Raw genomic sequence first — 23271 nt, forward strand, 5'->3', positions numbered from 1 at the left:
TCCGGCAAAGGGCCGTTGAAATTATTCCATGCTTTAATCCCGACATTATCGTTGTAGCGTGATGTAATCGTTTTATACAAAATTGCTCTCAATCCAATCGTTACTAAAATTGGTTATATTTTCGATATTTGTATAACGCATTGTAGCCACAGCCTCCAGGCATTTATAAGATGTTGCTTTATGAATGGATGAATTTATAAGATTTAGAACATTCGATCAACGTACGAATATTTAGATATTTTATGAGTTTGTCAAATTAATTGCAAACGTCGATTTTTATTATTTAGCAATATATACCTACGAAATCAAGAATATTCAAAGGGGTAAAAGAAGAGGGGACCGAGGATGTCCGACCGATACATGCCGAGGTCGAAAATGAGTTGGTATATTCTAGCGGATACGAACGCATTGAGAGATAGATGCGCGTTATTTGCTTGCATTGATTTGCCATCCAACGTTAATTAAATAGGATTTATATTCCTCCATATCGATCGGACTATGCTCAAACCATGAATCCGTCTATCGAATTAAAAAGCGGTCGATGAACCAGCGGATTTTTCGACCCGTCATGGTCTACGTTTTGGCATTAGCTGGCGGTCGATAGTCATGAGAGATTGAAAGAGTGAATAAGTGAGAGAGAGAGAGAGAGAGAGAGAGAGAGCGAACAGACAGACAGACGTATAGGAAGGCAGAAAAAAGTGAGAGTACAGAATAAATTATAAAATATGTGGAAATTTCGATAAAAGGCAAATGCATAAAGATGATTCGAGACGAGAGAGACATTCTAGACAATTAATATCATTCGAACGCCTAATTACGAAGATGTACCGTAATCGAGGGATTAATCAAAAAACGTTGCAATTATGATAATCAACTCGAGTCTCGTCGACTCCAATCGGATTTTATGATGTGCGAAACGAAAACTAGAAGAGAAAAGATCGCACACAGTCGGACTCTGCAATTTTAATTTTATATCAATGAACCGGCGATTTGCATGGAAGTATTTATCCCCGTTGGCGGATAACCAATTAAATTTGTTCGACGAAGCGATCGCTAGAAATTGGATCAGTAACGTTTCGTCGAATTCGAAGGAATGAATTAACGATAAATACCGGATTCGCGTTCAGCGCAGCAATGCCCTCACCATCCCTGTATTATATACCCTCTCGCTCAAATTAGACGGATAGGCGCGTTATTTAAATTTTTTTACAATAATTTACATATCATTTCGAAATAATGTAATCAGCTCATCTTATTTCATTCGATGGATCGTAAAATTGATAACTTTGATTATAGGCTACGATCGGCTCGTACCCTTCGTGTCGCAGCAATATCGATAAAGTTCGTTAAATCGATGGATATAAGAAATACATATAGCGCGTAACATTCGTATGCAATTAGGAACACATTTCATTGCGAAGGGACTAAATTATTCGTGGAATACGACGGCGACGTTAAGATATACCTTTCAACAGGTAGGTATTTCACGTCGCGACGCACACGTCGAGGAATAATCCTTTTCTTCTTTGCGTAGAAGAATACGTATTACGAAGTTGACCAATTCGTCCTTTACTTCGCTCTTCGTCCTTCCCTTAATCCTTATTGACGAGTACAGCGGAACTCTGTCCATGAGATATGTCACGTGACAAAAGTAAAAGTAATGGCAACTTTGACGGGTCAGATTGAGCGTAGCATTTCTACGAATGAGACGAATCTTTTAATCAATTAAGTAATGGATAGTACGCGGTGGTGATGGTATTATCTGTGTTGGTGGTTGAAATACCGCGGAAAAAAATAGGAAGACCGAATTTGATGGGGAACAGATCGTCTCCATGAATCGAGTGGACGAAACGATCGCGTGTAGAGATCGTCCACTTGGCCGAATGGTTTTGTGGTAGAACGTCGGTCGTTTTTAGGGGGATGCAAAAGTACTCCAATCTGTTGGTATCGACGCTAGGGGTTGCACGATATACGCGAAACACACGAGATTTATCCGCATACGTCCTACGTCCTCCTCTCTCGCTCTCTCAGTATCGGGCGACTGGCTTTGATACTCACCGTGTTTGTGTAATTACGCGCAACCAGTTACCAAGCGTACATTGATCGAATTAAGGTGCATTATGATAATCGCATTCGATATTTCGATGCCGCATGGATACATTCCGCATTAATTATCGGCATACACTTTTCGTATCCCTTTCGCGGGTGCTTTCAAATTCTTCGATTTAAAGAGAAACGTATAAAAATTAAAAAGTTTTATAAAAAGAGAAATTCGTTCTCGTCGTATTACGGTGTAATGATAAACAAACGTCCAGTTAATAATAACTATAAAATTTCAGAAAATATCCAATTAGCTTTTCTTTTTTAAGCACCAGACGTATCAGCACGGTAAGAGAGTTTGGCACGGTCCGTACGTTGACGAGTCTCTATTGGTATACTTTTCACTGCGAAATGGGTAAATTTCCATTCGTAGCGAAACGACCCGGTGCATCTACATGATATTATGCACTCGGTAAAACAAAGTGGGGTAAGCGCGAAAGAAGTTTCAGCTGGTTGGTCGAGCGAGAGAGAGAGAGGAGTACGGAAGGAGAGAGAGAGCTAAGAGAAATAAGTAGAAGTAGCTGGAGGGTCGAGTTTGGCTTCAGAGCCGCTGCTGCTGGCTGTTATACCCACGGGCTCGCTAATTTAAATTAAATGAGGGGATGCTAATGATCCGTTACTTCGTAAGGATACGCTGCTTCGATGCTACCTTTAATCGATTCGCTCGACTAGAAAGCGACATAGAGAAAAAAGGAAAGACCCATTTTTTAATTCTCTGCACAAAATTGACATCGGCTTTGCGTAAAAAATTTACTTTCACTTCCGCGTTATCTTCGTCTATCGACTCCCCACCTCTCTCTCCCATTTCTACTTTCTTTGCTCGAGTTTATACGAAAAAGTTCTCTATGACTTGCTCCGCCAAGTTCCCATTTCGTTTCAATGATCGAACTTCGCGAGGATCCTTATGTTTTTATCGCGTGCGCTAATCGGTTACCACAACGTGCGTCGAAAAAAGAGCACACCGTTTCGGTGATACATCGTAGACTCGTTGAAAACTTTGTAATTGAACGAAACAAAGGAAAGAGAAAGAATTAAAATTTGTTTTCAAATATAGCACTTAATGCATGGAAAGTCATTCATAGTAGAAATCAGATGTAGGTATTCATATATTATGATCTCTTTCATTACGCGAGTGAGATAAGCGAAACGCTTTGAAAACGAACGACGTTGAAATCTTTAGTGCAGACGCGTATTACTAAGTAAACAAGATTACGTTGATCGAGCATTTGTTACGGCTTAATCGGTGCAGTGTTCTCCTATGCAAAACGCTGCGCGATATACTTGTTAAGAAACAACACTTTGTGTAACAACGTTTGATAGAAATTTATAGACCACGTTAAAAGAATCTTGTCAATCTTATGGCGCACATTAAGCCAAACTAATTATGCAAGTAAATCTATCCGTATACACGACTCCGAGTTTTCGTTTAGCCTCTTTTCGTAGCGAAATTAATTATTTCTATTTTTTCCCACATAATACGCGCAAAAGTGGAATACGGAAATAAGTGGAAAGCTCTTTAAAGATGTAAATGAAGAGTGACATAAAACACATCAAAAAGTAAAAACAGCGAAACTTTCAGAACGAAAACGTTAGTGGTAAGAAAGAACGATCTTATTTCACGACTTTCTCAATGAGTCGAAGAAAGCACTACTATGGACTTTCCCGCAAGATCGTTTATAGGTGATTACTAGGATACGTCGATAGTTAAGAAAAAAAGAAAAAAAAGAAAGAAAAGAAAAGAAAAGAAAGAAAAAGAAAGAAAAAAGAAGATAATTTTATCAACCATTCGTGTTAATTTTAATCGGCTTCACCGAAGCGAGCAGGCTCTATTCCACAGATTAGTGATATACAACAGAAATTTAATGACGCAATATCCTGTACGTGCCATCGCGCGAAACAACACGTGTTACGTTCACGATCTGCGCAACACGAATACACACACCGTATATTTACTTTCCCGCGCGAAACGAGTCCGCGCATTTCAATTTTTCTAAATATCGGAAGAGACGAGAGATTATTCACCGGATAGAACACTATTCTTTTTTCATCGATCGGGACGTAACATCAAAGATAAACTGGAAAGCAGAATTTCATTAAATTTTACCATCGCGTATATCGCGGTTCGTACTTTATTAATCCCAAACGGCTCCGTATTGAGACCGAAACAATAGGCGGTTCCTCTTACAAAAATCGAAAAGATGTGAACAACTGCAATGAATTTAACGGGCTACGATAGATAATAGAATCGTAATGAATATTATATTACGGGATGCATTGAGAAGCTAATGCCAGCATTTAATAAAAATTTAATAAAATTCGAATAAAATTTTAATAAAACGAATAGAGAGAAATCTTTCAGAATCTAATAAATTAATAAAACGATTCTTTATAAATTCATATTTACGAAGAAATTGGATTTTATTCGATAGCACGAAAAGAAATACTTTGGTATTTGTACGACGATCCAAATTACAAGATGTTAAAAACACGACGATCGTACATTTAATTGCAACAAATTTTAGATGACAGATTTCTAATCCTCGCATAGTCCACCCAGTGACCTTTCCAGTTCCCTACATTAAATTTATCCCTTCCCCGTTCACTCTCCGTTTCTCTCTCTTGTAGAAACTCAAACGCCGTCTGTCTCTCCCCCTCTAATTATCCTTTATCTATATCTCGGTCCATTTAGTTTGCAACGACGTTATCTCGGTAGCTCTCGGACGGGATAGAGGTACCTCCTCCTATCTTATTACTCAAAGTGTTGGCCGGGGAACGAAGGAGGTTGTAACGGTAGTTTCCTTTCGCGGCGTGCGTCTACCTATTCTCTCTTGTTTCTGTCTTTCTCTCTCCCTCTTCCTCTCTTTCTTCGCAATGGGCACTGACGTTGAGGGATTAAACCATTGCCAATCCGACTCTAATTACGAGTAACGGATTAGTACGCGTGCACCCGGAAAGTGCCGAGCAAACGAGGAAACTTTCGCGGACAAGCTACGTACGGATCCGCTCTCGCTCTTGTTCCTGTTCCTACTCTCAGCCCAACCGAATTTAACGCTTCTTTTCGATCGGTACGACCTACCAACAACGAGCGACAGCATAAGAAGAAATTACGACGAAGCAAAAACATCTATAGCAACTTAATTACTTCCAAGTAATGGCAATTGGCGAGAAGGAATATGCGAATAAGACAAAGCATTTGTTCCGCACTCGGTTCTATTTCGTTACTCGGAAGAGATATACGCGCACGTGAATCAAAAACTTTGTATGCTTCTTCTAAGCATTCTTGAGCTCTTAGTATACCTTGCTTCAAAGAACAGAAGAGAATTACTGGTGATTGCTAGCGCTCGAGAAGAGAATAGGATGGTTACTACGCCATTGTCTGGATATGTCAGCATTCAAGTTCTCTCCCCCTTGCTTTTCTGCAACCCTCTACCCTTCTACTACGTCTTCCCCCCCCCCTCTCTCTCTCTTCATTTCAGCTCATATCCCTTAGCGTATCTCGCGAGTACGACGACGACAGGACGACACCATCTTTGGCCAGGCATTTTTGACTAATGGTCCGTGAGCGAAACTGTTTGCCGCCATTATCGTAAGCCCTAGATACTAGCTAGCGAGCAATTTCAGGAGACTTCCAGTGTCCCGGCGTTCTTACGCGTCTTCCGCCTCATCTCTTAAAGCTATCGCTCGAATGTCCAGTAGCTATTGGATCGTTCTACCACATCGAAGATAAGGATCCTTGAACGACCGATCCCGAACATCGTTCGACCCTTAAAATCTCGACCTCCGAGAGAATTGGGCCCGAAGTACCTCGTGCACCACGTCCCGACGTGTTCGTGATACTTTCTTACGTTCTTTCGGCAGTAGAAGCAAGCGTTGAAGGAAGAAGATGAAGGTTTGTAAAAGGTAGAACGAGTTAAAAGACCCCATCAAACTTTATGACCAAAATACGCCAGCGAAACGAAATACTTCGAATAAGACTTCGAATTTACTTTATACACGAATTTCTTTTTTTCCTATAACGCAAGATTTCCAGAATCTGGATTTGAGAAATCAAGTGATAATGGACACACTTGGACGATTTACGAGCGCTCCAAGACATTATCAAAAGTTGCGCTCTTATGTAGAAGTTTCTTCTTTTTTTCCCCCGCCCGACAAAAGTTATACTACCGTGAAACGTTCTTAAAACGTTTGCACATTTGTTTCTTTTTTGAACTTCTTCTCGTCTCTGTTACGAAAACAAAAAATCTGCATGACTAATTTCAGAGTATTTTTACCGAGTAAAAAAAAAAGAGGCAAAAGAATGATAATACGGTCATTAGAAAAGGAAAAGTTTCTAGAAGATTACATGTATCCTTAAGCTGACGAAAGAATTCGGCATTTACTCACTTTCCGCCAGAGTTCATCGTTGGTTAAAATATCCATCATTTTTTTTACTTGCATAAATGTAGATCCGAAATACTAAAAGCTTCGCACAGGTCGTTACCCGAAATAGTTTCAGGAGTTTGACCGATGAGAAGATTTATCTAACATTTTCGTTGCCATAGATGACGCGTTGTTCATTATTCTCGTGAAGTTACATGTCCATTAAAAAGATTAATATGATGGATACGTTTATATGAGTGGTGTACACTGAGCGCTACAAGTTTTCAAAAAGCAATCGATCACTTATAAATTTACGTAGCGTACATCAGCGTGAAAAATATCGTGGAAGATGTGTTGCGACGAACATCTTACAACTGTTACTGATTATCTCAACTGTTATTCGACGTTTTATAAATATTCGTGGATTTAAAAAAAAAAAATCAATATCTTGAAATATGAGTTACTATCACAGCAAGGGACTTGATGTCCAAAATGTTTTTCAAAATAGGACCTTCTGTCGTAGATACGTCAGATGATTTTCCGAGTAATACAGAAGTCGCTTCGAAGGGTGAACTTGTGATCTTGGATCTCGAGTTACCCCTCGTCTTTTCATCTTGCCATCTCCCGTGGGATGATTTCACGGACTGCCGCGTAGGTCTAATCTGGTAGAATTTAAGAAAAGCAATTTTCTTACTACCGACGATAGAAGCCGATATCGATTGGAGTCGATCTTCGATTTTCAAAGTGTATACGCCACACGGATTAAACGGAAAAAAGTATCGCTAACTAGCTTTTTATAACTTTAAATTAAAAATTAAATCTAGGATTGTAGAAACGAGAAATTACTTTATATTAAAATAAGATAAATAATAACCCCTGAAGATCTTGAAATTATCTGTCTGATGTTCTTTGTACATACTTACGCATATACGTTATATCCTACTAAAATTTCTATACTTTCCTGGATAGTATACTGGAAGCCGTCGTTATCGATTTTATCGTACTGCTGGGTATTTCTCGACAGGTACCGAACCCCCACCCCTTCTACTTCAGCTCTACTTCAGCATCTGCTTTCCTTTTCAACATGGGGCTATCCCCTAAGCTGCATTGTTGTTTCGAAAAAGCAACGAGATATTTGTTCTCCACATTCATCCTCTTCTTATTATTTACATTTAATTTTTAACAAACATTCCTCGCGTACTGTTTATTTTTTCGTAAAAATATGATTTAGACCGATGCTTATGACGGCGGATAAAATTCATTTAGATGCACCAAGATTTGTTTATCTTCATCCATAAGGATCATACTTCAACTATGTTGATTGTATATTTTTTACACACGAAAGGACTTTAATTTATAACGTATAAATAATTATTACTCGTTTTAAGCAAAACATAGGTAGATATTCCGACATGATATCTATTTTAACCAGAAAGCACTCTGATGCTCTATAATGCCTTATTTCACTATCTTCAAAGTTTTCTTTCAAAGTAGAAAAAAAGAAGTGCTACCTTCTCTCTCTCTCTCTCTCTCTCTCTCCCTCTCTCTCCCTCTCTCTTCCTCCTAACTAGCACGCATCAAAAACTTCTTCCCCTAGATGATAGAGTTCCAAGCGAAAGAAATTAGATTTTTTTCTTTTTAAGAGCCAACATTCTCGCAGATCGAACTGCACCTTAATGAACTCAAAGTGTAACTTCGTGCTTTTCGCAGCAACGGAAGTTGCAACAGAAGAGAGAGAGAGAGAGGAATCGGCAGCAACCCATCTGTGTTACTCGCACCTACCTACCCTCTTTTGCTCTCACCGAACCCCTCTCCTTTACGCCAGGATTGGTTTTAGAGGCTGAAGTAAAGTTCTCTGTGTCTTCGAAGATGTCCTAGTAGATCTTCGAAAATATACAGGCTGATTCTGAAAGAATGGAATGTGAACGAGTGGTTACGCGTTCCAGACGCAAAGTATATCCACGCTCGTTCTTTAGCGAACTATTTTTTTTTTAGAAATTATCGTTTTTACGTTGTTTCGTACAGCGTTACTCATTCGACGTTTTCTTCCTTCGTCTCCTGGATTGACCTAACTTTCTGGCCTACTTCCGTTACTGTGCCTGTAGATATTCCAGAACATCTCGCAGACTTCGCGAAGATAACGTAGTCTCTTCCTCTCAACTCGGTGATCCTTTCCTGTCGACCTTATCTGTACGGAATACCTTCTCTACGTATAGCATCTAGATTTTGCATTGCGTGTTGCCTCTGTTTAATCGTTTTATATTCTTAGAAACATTACGTTTTGTACTTATTTCAAATGCAGATCTTTTAAAAAGCTCCCATTTATTCGTCAACTTCAGTTTTCCTCTCGTTTTAAGATACTCTTTAGATTTTAACGTAAGGATTGTATCTTTTATAAAAGATATTCTATGTAGGCGCGTGTTCGAAGAGAAACAGTTGCGTTAATTTAGATATAATTATTACAGTTTCCGATCCTACGTGTATAGTCAATCCAATAAATTATTAACTGTTAGCATGTCGATATTTGCTCTTCGATTAAACGATCAATTGGTACGTGAAACGCGTGCAATCAAATAGATAGATTTGCATGCAGCTAACAAATTAATTCAATAAATCTGTAGAACGCAAAAGAAAATGTATCAGCGGATGAAGAATTAGTCGTATGCTTTCTTCATTATCCAGAGAAGAGAAGTTCTTTTCTACGTTTTCTGGTTAGATGGTCTTTTGCCCGTAGGTCATCGAGCCAGATAATGAAACATGCAAATGGAAATGAGGAGGTGCTATGTCAGATAATATTATGAATGTCCACAGAAAAGAGAGCGAGCGAACAGTCAAGCCGTCGTACCAGTACGTATTTTCCGCTTCGCTTTTAGCATCATCCTTCGACCGAAGTGATGTTTTTGCCATCGCTGAATTTTCAGCACCCAACCGCTTTTCCCCTCGTTCCTTCCCTCTCTCTCTCTCTCTCTCTCTCTCTCTCTCTCTCTCTCTCTCTCTCTATCGTCAGCATCAAAACTTTTCGCAAAACCTTCTATAAAAACATTCGACGAGCGAACATACACCGAAGCACGAATAAAATGATTTTTAATGCTTTCCATGGCGTTCCTAAAGCTCGAGCACTTTCCCACGGAATCATTTTAATTTTCAAAGTGAACACGCTTCAAAACGAATTACATTCCATTGAAACAATGTAAAACAAAGCATGAGATGGTTTCACTGTTTTTCCGAAGTCTCGAAAATTTAGTTGGAATCGAACAAGGTCGCATCGATTCGTAGAATTTTAAAAGATGAGAGAGTGCTCTCATAAGTTTAAAAGCGAAACGAGCGGGGGTGTTTGCAGAAGTGTTTTCAGTATTCAAGAGTGCTTTTCGTACATTCAACATCACCTTGTTGGACGAAACAAGATTGTTGCTCGATCGGTAACGTTATTTCGCGGATACCTGGAGGGTCTCTCTCTCTCTCTCTCTCTCTTTATATATATCTACACGTACATATATATATGGATTATATACATCACATGTTATTAGTATATCTATCACGTCAGATATACATACCTATGTATCATGGAAAAAGCGGAATACGACATTCTCCGATATATACCTTGTCCAACGATCCACGGCAGAATGCGTCCAAAAGCATTCTCCGTAAACTATTTTGCAAAGAGTCATACACTGGGAATTCAATATTTCCCTACAGACGTCACGGCCGGTATCGCCATGGTTACGGCTTCAGTCATGCGGATTGCTTTCTCCTTTCTTTATATCCTCATTGTTTGACGTCGTTTCTCTTAGCGGGTTTCTCATTCAACCTTCCGATGTGATACCACTTCTATTGGGTATCGTCTTACAAATGTTCTCTCCACTTATCCAACGCCACGGTACCCACCCATCTCTTTTGTCCGCATATTATACCAAGTCCATCAATTTATATATGTACGTTTAATGATCTTTCGGAGAGTCTTTTCTACGAGTCGAACGAAGGGATCAGATACTCGTCAGTAGTAAACATTCTGCTATATTCCATGTGCCGTTACTGTTAGGTACCTACGATGTTAGACATAGAAATTGACGAAAAGATATGATACGTAATAGAAGCGAGGAAGAAGATAAATATAGCAGAAAAAAAGATAGAGGAGGAATAGATGTAAGGATGGATTCGCGTAACTCGGTTTAAAAAGTGAACGAGCACGTTTCCAAAGGAATGAACTCGACTCACCCGCATACCGAATTTTAACTCTTTTCCGAAACTAGTTCTGACTGCGAACGGTACCATAACTCGAGCGCTCGTGGAACATGAAAGCTGAGTGGAAAGAGGGATGAGATAGAAGAAGAAGAAGAAGAGGAAATAAGGAAGCGGGAGTGGAGAAGAGGGGAACGTTGAATCGTCGAGAAACCAAACTTTAACAACACAGTATAGATGTACACGTGCATGAGGCGGCGTGAAAGAAGAGATCCTCTTTCCGCCTTTCCTTCAATTTCACTGTCTCCGTGCTCTCTCTCTCTCTCTCTCTCTCTCTCTCTCTCTCTCTCCCTCTCTCTCTCTGTCTGTCTGTCTCTCTCTGTCTGTCTCTCTCTGTCTCTCTATTTCTCTTACCCTTTTCTTCTGCCATCAGTTCCGCTTTTCCTTTACTACGTACCAATATACGAGCGCATAGACGAAGCGAAGTCTGATACCAGCGGTAAATCAGTTCGTCTTACCTGCTTTGGAAGTCAGACCGATTCGAGCGGCATTGTTCGGCAAACAGTAATTCATTAAATTCTATGACTCTATGAGACGTGAATGCATCCGCCTTGCTAACTTTGAGGACATCCTTTCCCTGCTTTCTCTTCCTTCAATACCGTACTATCTGCAATACGGTTCTGCTCGTTCGTCTTTCCCACCCCCAACTTACTCCCCTTCCTCAGTTACCGTCATCATCTTTCTTCAGTCCCTCTCTCTCTCTCTCTCTCTTGTTCACCCCTCATACCATCGCCATTCGTCGTCGTCTCGACGCTCCAACATGACATTACTACTACCAAGCGAGAACTTTGACGAGCAACTTGAAGTATTCCACTAGCAGTGCAGCATCGCAATCATGACCCGCTTTCACGCAAATTACTCCGCCACGTTCGGAAACACCGAGTTTCTACGGGAAGGCGAAAGACAACAGACTCTTGTCCTTGAAACTCCTTGTCGTCGAATTGTAATCGACGCGGAAAATCCATTTATTGGGGCGTCTAATAATTTCTAATTTGAAGAAATGGTGTTAATGGCGGTCTAACATCATTATGCGACTACTTACGAGTTCGTACGACGTAAGTATTATTAATTAAAAAGTGGATAAGACGAAAGCTTCGCTACATGAACTTTTTACGCGTTTGTTCATTACATTAAATTTTAAGAGTCACGCTGTGCTAGTTCAAATTTTAGAATCAACGCGCCGTCACGAAAATCTACGAGGACGATTATAACAGGCAAGTCGTCCCATATCAATTGTTATTCTACAATGCAAATTAGTATTGTCGTTATTGTAATGAGCCGTTGCGTAAAATTATAATGAAATCTAATTTTAGTTAAATATAATAATAAACATAATAAACGACACGTTGCGAAAACGAATGAAAATTTTTGGAACTTTTGAGTGATAGAAAGAATCGATCTGTCTTGTACAAAGAATCTTTAAAACGTTATTCTAATTCGCGTTCTTCGATATTAAACACTACCATTTCTTTATTTCTTAATTGATGTTTACGCAACTTAGTTTTTGTGTTGTCATTGCTCTTTGATTGTCGAGCCAACTAAGCAGGACTACACCGACAATGACGAGAGAAGAAGAGAAACAGGCAAAGTTGAAAATGGAACGCGATATAAATAATACATATTGCTCGCGGCAAGATCACTTGTCTAGAGAAAGGAATTTGAGGTCTCCGAGATGTAAGCGAGAAGAAGAGAAAAAAGACAGAAAGGGAGACACACAAACGTAGTACGAAACAGAAAGAGAAGCGGAACTTTAGAGAAAAGGTACGACAATGAAAAGAAAACAACGTAAGAAAGAAAAAAGGCAAAAGATGGAATGGGCTATGAAAAGAGTGAGAGGAATATCGAGAGAGAAGGGGAATAGAAGTCCTTGCTCGTGGAATAAGTATTCATCGTCTTGCCAGGTAATTGGATTGCGCGCGCTTCCTTTACCACCTGATGAGGATTTATTATTTAAATCAAATGTTTTGAGGAAGCTTCTTATTCGAACAGGTCGCCGTCGATGGCAAGCGCTTCCACCATTACCGGTCTTTCCTCTTTCTCCCACTTTTTCTCGTTCCGCCTTTCTTTCTCGCTACTTGATATTCCAGCGACAATCAGGAATTAAAAGTATATTGAATAAAAGTATCGTAGAATTAAAATAGAGCTACTCTTTTGCAGCGCAATTTTTGACAAATTCGCGGAAGAGAATTCCACAGATCGAAAGGTTAAATTCCGGACGTTTATAAATTTTACAGGTGGCTTTTGAAAAACTTTGACGCGAGAAGCAACGATTTTGGCGTAAAAAATTCCCCAACGATTAGCGGGGCTCGTGTTTTTCCTGGAAAACATCGGCGCCCAAGCGATTTCGAAACTGTGGAAAAATCACAAAAGCCGATAAAAGTAGTATTTTTGTACAATACTGCACGGAAAATGAAGCGTACGCTCGGCATTATTCGTGCGCGCACCTGACTGATACGCTTGTCATGTTTAGAGCCTGTAAATTTTACAACTCGCTTTGTCAGGACCACTGCAAGCAGTAACCGTTCGTGCGTGTATTTTTTAACGTAGAATCCAATGATGCTCGATTTTTTAATACCCTGCAGCTTTCGATATCAATCGTTTCGCTTATGCAATCATAGATTGCGTTTCCATACTCAAAAATTATATAGGCATTCTATAGTTTGTAAATATTCCACGCAATAATGAATTACAATATGTATGAATACATACTATCGGAATATTTATATAAACAAATGTCGTAAATCATGAATGCCCGTATGACCGCTATGTTTTTGTTCCGCGTCTTATTCCTTATACCTGACGAATTGTTTACAGAGTCAGTCGTAGTCGGATCGTGGCAAAGAGAAGATCGTGCGGAATGATTAATCCTTCTTTTCTTGCATTTAATATAACTACTTTTTCGTGAGATCATATCTACTTTATTTCAAATAAAATCAAAATTTTTACATTTTAACATTATCAACAAACGTCATTAGCGGATGAGTAAGTGTCCGTACGTATGTCACGAGTGCTTGAAATGACTATAAAGAATGTATTAGCAATTGAAGAATTAGGATCGCGAAGGACAATCAAATCTGTGTGTGTGTGTGTGTATGTGTGTGTGTATGCATCTAACTCAACGCGTATGGGTTGAATGTATATGGGAATTTTCGTAAAATAGAAATTAAATTTATGGTTAATGGTAACTCAATAATAAAACCATTATTCCGCGGCGCATTGCGCACGGTCATATTTGGAAAGGGAGGCTATTGAAAGAGGAAGAGAACTGGGGTGGGAGGCAAAAAGAGCGGGAGAGATATAAATCCGGAGAGGGAAAGGACAAGGGACGGGACAAACCAGAGAATGCGTTATCGTCTGCAGCCAGCTGACAAATCGAAGGTAATAGGGCCGAGCGAAATTCTGGCTGATAGAACGACTGGGAGCACCTGCATTTAGTAGGTACCTGGTTACATACGTATAGACGTATATATATCCGGTTAATCACGTAAAACTTCAATTAGAAACGATTTTTTGAATTATATTCGAACAAATATTGTAAATATTTTCTTGATATTCTAGTTTATGATAATAAAAACACCAGTAACCATAAATGTATCCTAATTCATGCCAGCCGCAAATAATAACAAGGAAAAGATATAAAGAGCGTTCTATACATTTTTGTAAATAGAAGGAAAAAAGAAAACCGTCCTTCTTCGAGGTGAATCTTCTAACACCTATTTTTACCGAGATCCAATAAAGGAAAGTTAATCAAGGAAATAAGCCTAAGAGAAGGAGAGCGGGTAAGTGAGAGGATGGAAGTAGAAGGTCGAGCTTAAGGAGGCGCCCAAAGTAAGAATCACGAGCGCATGCAAGCTGGAAGAAAGGTGGGTAGAGGTAGTACCCACCCCTGGGTAGTGGTGGTAGTTGAAGTCGGTGGCAGGACAGCGCGAATAACTGTTGCCTGTAGGAGCGCGACGACGCGGCATCGCGCCAGAAAGCCGTACTCGGGCACGACCCACGACCCCCCGCATTTTCCAAGCTGTGTTCTGGCATAGGCCGCGGTAGTAGGCCGACGCAGCCCATCGCCAATGAGTGCATGTCTGGGGCGGAGCATGCCTGACATGAGAGAGAAAGAGAGAGATAGATGGATAGAGAGTGCGAGAGGGGGGCAGGGGGGAAGGAGAGACAGAAAGAGAGTAGATGCCAAGTAAGTACCTACAAACGACGATAGTGACTTCGCCAAGTGCGGTTGCGATTTCGACCTACTCCCCGCGACTACTTCGTCATCTTCCACAAATTTTTCCTCTACGACAAACTTTTTCTTTTGTTCTTCCTCGCCTCTCTCTCGCTTGAACTTCGTAACATTTAAAGAGTCATTCAGCGATTTACTTTGTTAAAAAAAAGTTTATCTACCGTCAATCGTTTCTCTTATGCCTTTACGAGTCACTTCTAAATATTTACATTCCTTTACAGGAAACAATGCTGCGTACGATTTAACGCGATAGTTTTTCTCAAGTATTTACACCACGTACTACTGAGACTTAGAGAACAAATCAAATAAATACTTTTGGAAAGAATTGTCAATGAGCAGAAAAATACATTCGTTCTTACGATCGAACTGAGTTATAGTTGAAGATTACGAAGAGTAGTAGTAGGAAGATGAGCAGTGAAGTGGGAGGCGTGAGACGACGGACATAAACGTGACCTAGTTACACTATTGACCTGTTGACGATGGTTGATAATAGACGAAGGATTGAAAGTGGTGGCCGCGGGAGGAAGAGAAAGTAGGTGCTGAGAGGAATGGTGGTAAAAGAGAAAGAAGGTATGAGAGAGATCGAGAGAGATGGCGACCGATAGTGATGCTTCGAGCGGGATGCACTTGACGCATCAGAGTACAAAGTGAGAATGAAAGAGAGAGAGAGAGAGAGAGAGAGAGAGAGAGAGAGAGAGAGAGAGAGAGAGTGCCGCATGCAGTCCCAGCGCGCGCAGCCTATCGTCCTACCATGCGCGCGCGCGCGCACATACATACGCCATGGCGTAGGACGACCTTCTCTCTCTGACCGAACCAAGAATTCATCTATACTTTCAGACACCTTCCTTTCGAAACTGATTACTCTATCCTACAAACATACTCGCACATCGATACACTATCTTTCTTTCCATTTTAATAATTGTAATTGATCATTTCTTAGCAACGTTATCTCTCGATTGACACGTCTTAATTTAAAAAAGCAAATACGCTATTTGGGCCAAGATTCTAAATCGGTGGACGTAAGTGAAGGCGCTATTCGTCAAATTTTATATCTCGATTTGACAAGTCCCTTTCTTAATTCCCAACAAATGCGGTGAGACAAAGAGAAAAAAGGAATAAAATAAAAAGTAAAGAGAGAAATTCCGATGGGGACCGGAGAGGGGGGACAAAACGACAAGGTAGTCACATCGAGAGGATGGAAAGAAGGCGAGATGGTGGCGAATCGTCAGAGATATATGATGGAGGAGAAAATATTGAAAGAGTGACGAGGAAGAAGAAGAAGACGAGTGAAAGAGTAGGTGGAAGAAAAAGAGGAAGTGAAGAAGAGGATGGCAGGACTTCTCAATGGAGTAAGGGATAAAAAGCAAATACGTTTCACTCACTCGCGTTTTCCGTTAGCAAATTCAATCTCGTCGGGACTCCCTTTAACATTGTGCTCGTAATAGGGAGGATGAAGAAGGGCCAAAGGAGAGGTTGAAGAGCGAGGAGTGAAACACGAGAAAGAGAGAGAGAGAGAGAAAGGAAAAGTGTGCAAGGGGGCAGGTGTCGCCCGTATAACGACTTTATCACACCCTTGGAACCCACCCCTACCGTTATCCCGCATTCTCTCTCTCTCTCTCTCTCTCTCTCTCTCCTCCAATTTTTTCTCTTCCTTTTCTTTCTCGCTTTCTCAACCTTCTTCACTTTCTTAACTCGGCACACCACTCACACTTCAGCGTCGACTATTATCGACTTTGACCGAGCTCAAAGTCGGTTCACCTTTAAGCTAGCCAACTGTAGTCAGTCAGAGTTAGAGAGTGGATAATGCGATATCTACTCTTCAGCGAGAGATATCAATAAAATTGGACAGTTGAAAGCATCCTCCGAAAGTCTCCAATTTTTGGAATTTCGATTCAATATGTGTTTCTATTTTCCTGATATATTCTGAAGGAAAAATATAAAATTTCTTTACGTCTCCACGATTAATCGTTAGAAATCAACGAAACAGAATTTACACGATAATTAACGGGACCTCTTTTACTTAAAAAAGATAATTTTATCGGTACAAACTTTCGATTGCATTGTCTAATTACAACAAGAAAGTGGAGACCGTCTCATTAAAAGTACAGGACGAAAGTCTTTGTAATTTAAAAAAGAATCTTACTTCGACGCGCTCAATTAATAAAAATCTGTCAAGTCAGGGCTGGTCAAGATCCATGTAAAAAAAAAAAAATAAGAATGTAAGAGGAAGTATAGATAGGAAGAGAGAGAAAGGGGGAGAGGGAGAGGAAGGGAGGGAGGGAGGTAGTGAGAGCGATAGGGAAGGAAAGAAGAAAAAAGAAAGAGAGGCAAAGACTGAGAGGAAAAATAAGCGCAAAAAGGAAAAAGAGCAAAGGAAAAAGTCTTCAGTCGGACGGACCACCAGGCTCGTTAAAACTTGCCTTATTAACATTTTTCATACGCGGATGCCTCCCGGAATGTTGAGAAGTTTATTTAAGTGGGCAGACGAAGGTTGCGCCAACTTAAGCCTTAGATTCAGAGCCAAGTTACGAAAGTTCGTGTATACTGGCGATTTTACGGATAATGAAATTATATCTATTACTAAATTAAGCTTAACGATCCTTGCCATTGTAAAATTTATCGATTTTTTCCACAGCATCGTTTAGCTTAATCAATCTCTGATAATGACAATAAAAAAAAAAGAAAATCAAAATGTCGACTTCCAGCTTTTTAGGGATAGCATTGAAACGCAACTAGAATGGTTTATGACCAGAGGATGGAATTTCGAAATCAAGCATTAGCGCGAGTCTTCGGTGTATTAAGCGGACCTAACTTGAGCGTGTTAAACAAGTACGTCCATTAATCAGGCGAAACTCACAAGTAACTTGACCTATGCGACACTGATGCCATAGGACGGGTTTCCGACGGAGGCTGGAACAGTGTCTCCTTCGCTATCGTCTGCCTTCCCTTTCTCTTCTTACCCGGTATCACCTCATAGAGGGTCCATTTGTTATGCCCAGGTGACACTCAATTATGTTCCGCAAAAGGGTTGCGAGACTCTCGAGAAAGGCAGCAGCTAACTAGCCCAGAAACTTTCTCCGAACAACATAGTCACACACTTACTGAGAGTTGTACAACCAAGAAAGAAAGTGCATCAAATTGCAAGGAGACCTGAGGGAGAAAAGGATTTACTTCGCCGTTATATTAAAATATTTTGTTGGAAACATCGCCATCGAAATGTGAAACTAAAATAATTGTTTTGCAGTTCTTATACCATAAAAGATTTTTAATGATCAAAGATTCGAAAGATTCCATCGATTAAAATTTGGTATACGGTTGAATCAAGAGATACATCGAGAAGGAGAACGATCGAAGATTCCAAAATTAAACTCGAGGGAAGCATTGAATTTTTATCACTTTATCGAAAACATATCGTTATACGATATAAAATTCTGACTAATATATAATATTTACGTATGTAAAGCGTCCCGGCTGAATCATTTTAGAGTCGTCTTCAATTAATACCTAAAATAAAATCACTCGTTTCTAAGAAAAAAAGAGAACCAATCACTGATGAACGACGAGTGCTGGAAGAAGGACGGGCAATAGAGAGGAGAAATAGTGTATGTGAGTGTGTGCGCGCGAGAGAGAGAGAGAGAGAGAAAGAGTGGGATGAGGGAATTCGATGGAAAGAGGAACGTCGAGTGGTTCCCAGAGCCAGTATTTGCTCGTTCGCGTTTAATATCGAAATCGTTGAATCATACGCGGATGTAACGAAATGCTCGAATTATTTGTGAGAGTGACGAAAACGTGGGATGAGTGTGCTGGGCAGCGAACCATTTTCACTGGACTCACAGCGCTACCCACGGTTTATTCTCAATCATTACGCTTGTTGCCGTAGTCGTACCTTTTACATGAATGATTACATACAATTAAACGTGTGATTAGTTACTTACTATTCAGTAGACATTCTGCTGTAAATATATCCTTTTTATTTTCATCTTTAATGTTCCGATTCACTTATTTAGATTATTACGAAGGTAAAATTTATTATCGAACTTACGATTCGAGGATAGTCTCGACGACCGTAAGTGGATCTTCGCGTAAAAAGAAATCCACGTTTCTTCCTTCTCCGTTAGATTCTTACACACAACGTAAAGATAGAATGAAATATGTGAAATACTTTTTTAATGACTTTCCCGATTCCTCGTACGCGCCGCTTTCGATCCCGGCACAAATAGACGTATAACGAGCTCAAATGCTTTCGTGATTTGTTTCGCAAATTTGATAAATGTATACGAAGGCAAAGAGATGTAGAACCGGATATAAATACATAAACGAGAATGTTTCGGTGAGTAGCAGAGGGACTGGAAGAGGTATAGAGGGGTAGTATTACGGGGAAAATATCCCGCTAACGGTTTGACGAGAGCCACGGGGTACAGGGCGCGGTGGTAGAAGGGGAGAGCTGCGCAGGATGGATGTAATTAAAGTGGTGACACGCTAGCCGTGGGGTATGTCTACCCCAATCCAAATCCTGCGAAACCCCCGAATCCCTGTCCCTCAAGATAATTCGGACACCGTGTAATCGATACGTCCTCCAGGCTGATGTACAGGCAATTTCAAAACGGATAATTCTCGGTCTATTATTTGGTACTCCCATCGCATCTCCGCTGTATATAAAATCTTCCCTCATATTTCAATTCTCCCCTTCGATGAAGAAGCGCTCTTTTAAGATGCTTCTTTTCTTGTCATTTGTTAACGCTCTTCGAGCAAGCGAGTAAAAGTGACAATTCAGTTACATAACGAACTACGAAAAGAATATAACTTCGCTGACATTGACTGTGTCAGTGTTTTGACAGCTAAAGCTAACAAGTGACAACAATTCAATGCCAAATTCAAAATTATATACTTATAGTCGAACGTTGCATCACCACTTGCCGACACGTCCGATTCACCATAAATTCAGTCCTACAGTTTACGGATGTCTCAAAGGTCAGTCCACAATAAGCGGTCGAGGTTAGGAAACTAGCAAATACTACGGATGGCTAACTAATACAATGACAGTTTCAGATTACGGTATTACAAGTTTCGTGGGTGGGTGGAAAGTACTGCCTCGTAGTTGGATCTCATAGGTCATCTTACCGCAAAAGCCATATCTACCGACCTGGCTATATATAAACTTTGAGAGGGCATCATTCGATGTACATTCGATCACAATGGACATAATAAGATTCTGCGAATCGAAAACACGAATGTATTAAATTCGTGTTTGTACTATGCGCCTACGTAAGTTTTAAAACAATGAACATTGAACACATTCCTTTGCAACAAATCGATGAAACTTGCGTCAATGTGCGAAGAATTTCATCAGAAATATTGATATATAAGCGTTATATATTTAATGATAACTTTCAACTCTCGCTGTCAAAATCGTTTTTAACGTCGTAACATCGTACTATAAAATATATTACCGTTTACGTCGATTGTTAAGCTCAATTTTACAATGTGTTTTACGTATCGTTTACCTCCTTACATAGGGAAAAGCCAAACCCATAAAATAAATTGCCTCAACTTTATGATTAATGAGCAATCATGGTGATTGTATACTTTGAAATTACTGGGACGCAAACTTTCTCTGAAATTTGTTTGAAATACCGTTTTCAAATTAGAACATCCACGTAATTTTATCGTCTCGCGTCATAAACGACAGCTTCGCCCATATGTAGAGATGGAGCGTATGGACAGCACTTCGCACAACGAGTGGACCTCTCGAAAATCCCACCCTTCGACATCAGTTTACTGTTTTTACTTTTCACTATGGGAACTGCTTGTTTCCATCCCGTCACAATTTCTTATGTAATAGTATTCTATACGTTTTTTCAACATTTCGAAATCATTTTTTATTTCTTTTTCCCATTATCTCGACTACATATGAATTCTAATTGAAATCCACCGATTACGATCATTTACGCAACGACTACTCCCTCAAGTACGAATCATGAATTCCCGTTGCGCGGGGATGTATATAGAAAGGAAGGTACGAGGCGAGGAGAAAAGGCAGAATTTAAGCCTATCAACGAAATCAATCGATCAACCGACCAACAGCACACGTTAAACCGCAAGGATTCTCCATGATTACTGTCGGGCCATCTGTTAAAACCGGTTACACCTATCATAATATGCTTTATGCAAATATTGATTCACTACATTACGCTCGCGCGTACGGAGATCCCATAAATCGTAAACATTATGAAAAGCGCACAACAATCGCATAATAGTCCCTCCATCGTCGTTCCATTCCTTTTCCTATTTTTATTACGATCTAACGCGATGATAAACGAAACTTTCTCGAGAGAGAAAAGTGAAACAAAAATTGTGGGAGAGAAGAGTGTAAAAGTAGATAGTTTTAGTTTTAGTAGATTCCTCCTTCTGGCCGCTAAATTCGTTTCCTTGACTTATACGAATTAATTTCGAAGAGGAAACGATTTAGCAGCTATGATATCTTCCGACTACACTCCTGGGCTTCGCGAATCCATCGAAGCTCCCTGGCGCACAGATTAATGACACTAATCTTTTAAGCTTCAACGCTAACTGCGCATCTCGCAATTTCTTTGATCGATACTATATTTTTAAAGACAACACGAGCCATGAGAAACTTACAGAAGTAAAGACGACGTTCGCGAGATACAGTTTAATAGTGCGCTCCTAGAAGAAAGGTCAACGATTTACCGCTGATCTAACGTGATCGAACCGACAGTGGAACATTCCATTTTGGAACATACCATTGATAAAGTAAAACGGATCATAAACAATATATAACAATATATAACAAGTATGCTATTTAAAAATTGATAAGGGTATAAATTACGTTTTTTTTTTCATAATTTATTTTTTGGTAGAAATCCAACGTACGTTTTATTTTTAGAAGTAAACGCGATTTTACAAATTTATCTCATAAGACAATTTCCGAGTTTCCTCTCTCTAAAAAAGAATGATGACTGACTTTTTTTTTGAGTCGAGAAATTCGATAAATGATTTCAATCCCTTCTGCTGTTTTGAAACGAGTATCGGCCAAATGATGTTGCAGTGACCGAAACGAATAGTAATCAGAAGGGGCTAAATCCGGGGAATATACAGCGCGAGGGAAAAGTTCCTATCCGAGGGAATATATCAAATCTGTTGCGGCTTTGGCTACATATGACCGTGCATTGTCCTAGAGCAATATCACCTGCCTAGTTCCACCGCTGGTAAACAGTCCCTTTCGTGTGATTTAGTCACTCAGACGCATTAGTTGTTCTTGATATTGGTCAGAATTGACAATTTCACCGGGTTTGAGCAGCTCGTATAGTATTCCTTTCGTGTTTCACCAGACGCAAAGGAAGATAAGCAAACGGAAATATAAAACTTAAAAAAGCGAAAGATAGATGCAAAAATGAGAGTTTAATCAAGTCTTGGCAGCTTATTAATGCTTTGATTAACGCGTGTCGCTAACGCAGCCTTCTAGCAAAGTACCTCAACTGCGAACTCGACTAGAAAACGATCAAAGTTGTGCGATCTGCCTCATCACTTCATCGTGCTCCTTTCTTGGAGTCTTCTTAATGAGCAAGACCAATGTTAAATTTTAATGAACTAATTACGTCCCAAGTATCTTAAGTAGTTTCATGTGAAATTCTGATCATGACAGGTGGTTGGATCGCCAGAGCATCCACTATTACATCAGTCTCCGATAGTTTTCTTTCGAAAATTAAAAAACCTATATTTGTTAGACAGCATTATATTTACTTGTACATTACCTGTTCCTGTGCTTTGTGGAGACATTCCTTCATTTTTTGATAACAACCATCGTTTATTATTTAGAAAGAATTTATTTCTACATTGAAGTTATGTTTCAATCATAGTCGTTAATAATTTGTCGTACGAACGTAAACCCGTAATACGTAGTAAAGGGAACTTTCAGACTCTCAAAGTACATCGATTGATGTATTGAATCTTTCTGAGGCCTCTGTAGTGACCGCGAGAACGGAATGTTAGAGCCGAAAATGTGCACACGTATCGGGGATAGGTGCACGAGGCATGGAGCATACAAGCACCGCGTTTCATTTTACGCAACACGGCACGCTCATTGAATTTACGGTTCACCGTAGCAACTCATGCGCTTCTCATCTCCCTTTCCTCTCTCTCTCCCTTCTCTCACTCTCTCACTCTCTCCCTCTCTCTCTCTCTCTCTCGTAGTTTGCGAAGGGTGAGGGGTCCTGTTAATTATAATTCCACGTCGATAATGAGGATAAGCGGCTTACAGCGAGTACACGGCGAGTTCGACAGGATCAGACACACATGCAGGAGAGCTTTAATCGTCTTTGGAG

The 23271-nt window shown here is 40.0% G+C and overlaps 1 protein-coding gene and 1 long non-coding RNA gene across 14 annotated transcripts in view; one reads left to right on the forward strand and one right to left on the reverse strand.

Annotated features, from left to right (window-relative positions):
• LOC127068422 (CUGBP Elav-like family member 4) overlaps positions 1-23271 on the reverse strand; it is a 520701-nt gene that overhangs the window by 256352 nt on the left and 241078 nt on the right. The gene's annotated exons all lie outside the window — the stretch shown is intronic.
• LOC127068485 (uncharacterized) lies at positions 14741-20391 on the forward strand. The gene is made up of 3 exons (XR_007782939.1): positions 14741-14884; positions 15151-19900; positions 19973-20391. It is a non-coding gene; the product is annotated as an uncharacterized LOC127068485 (long non-coding RNA).

This window comes from Vespula vulgaris, chromosome 13, assembly GCF_905475345.1.
Source record: "Vespula vulgaris chromosome 13, iyVesVulg1.1, whole genome shotgun sequence".
Taxonomy (NCBI): domain Eukaryota; kingdom Metazoa; phylum Arthropoda; class Insecta; order Hymenoptera; family Vespidae; genus Vespula; species Vespula vulgaris.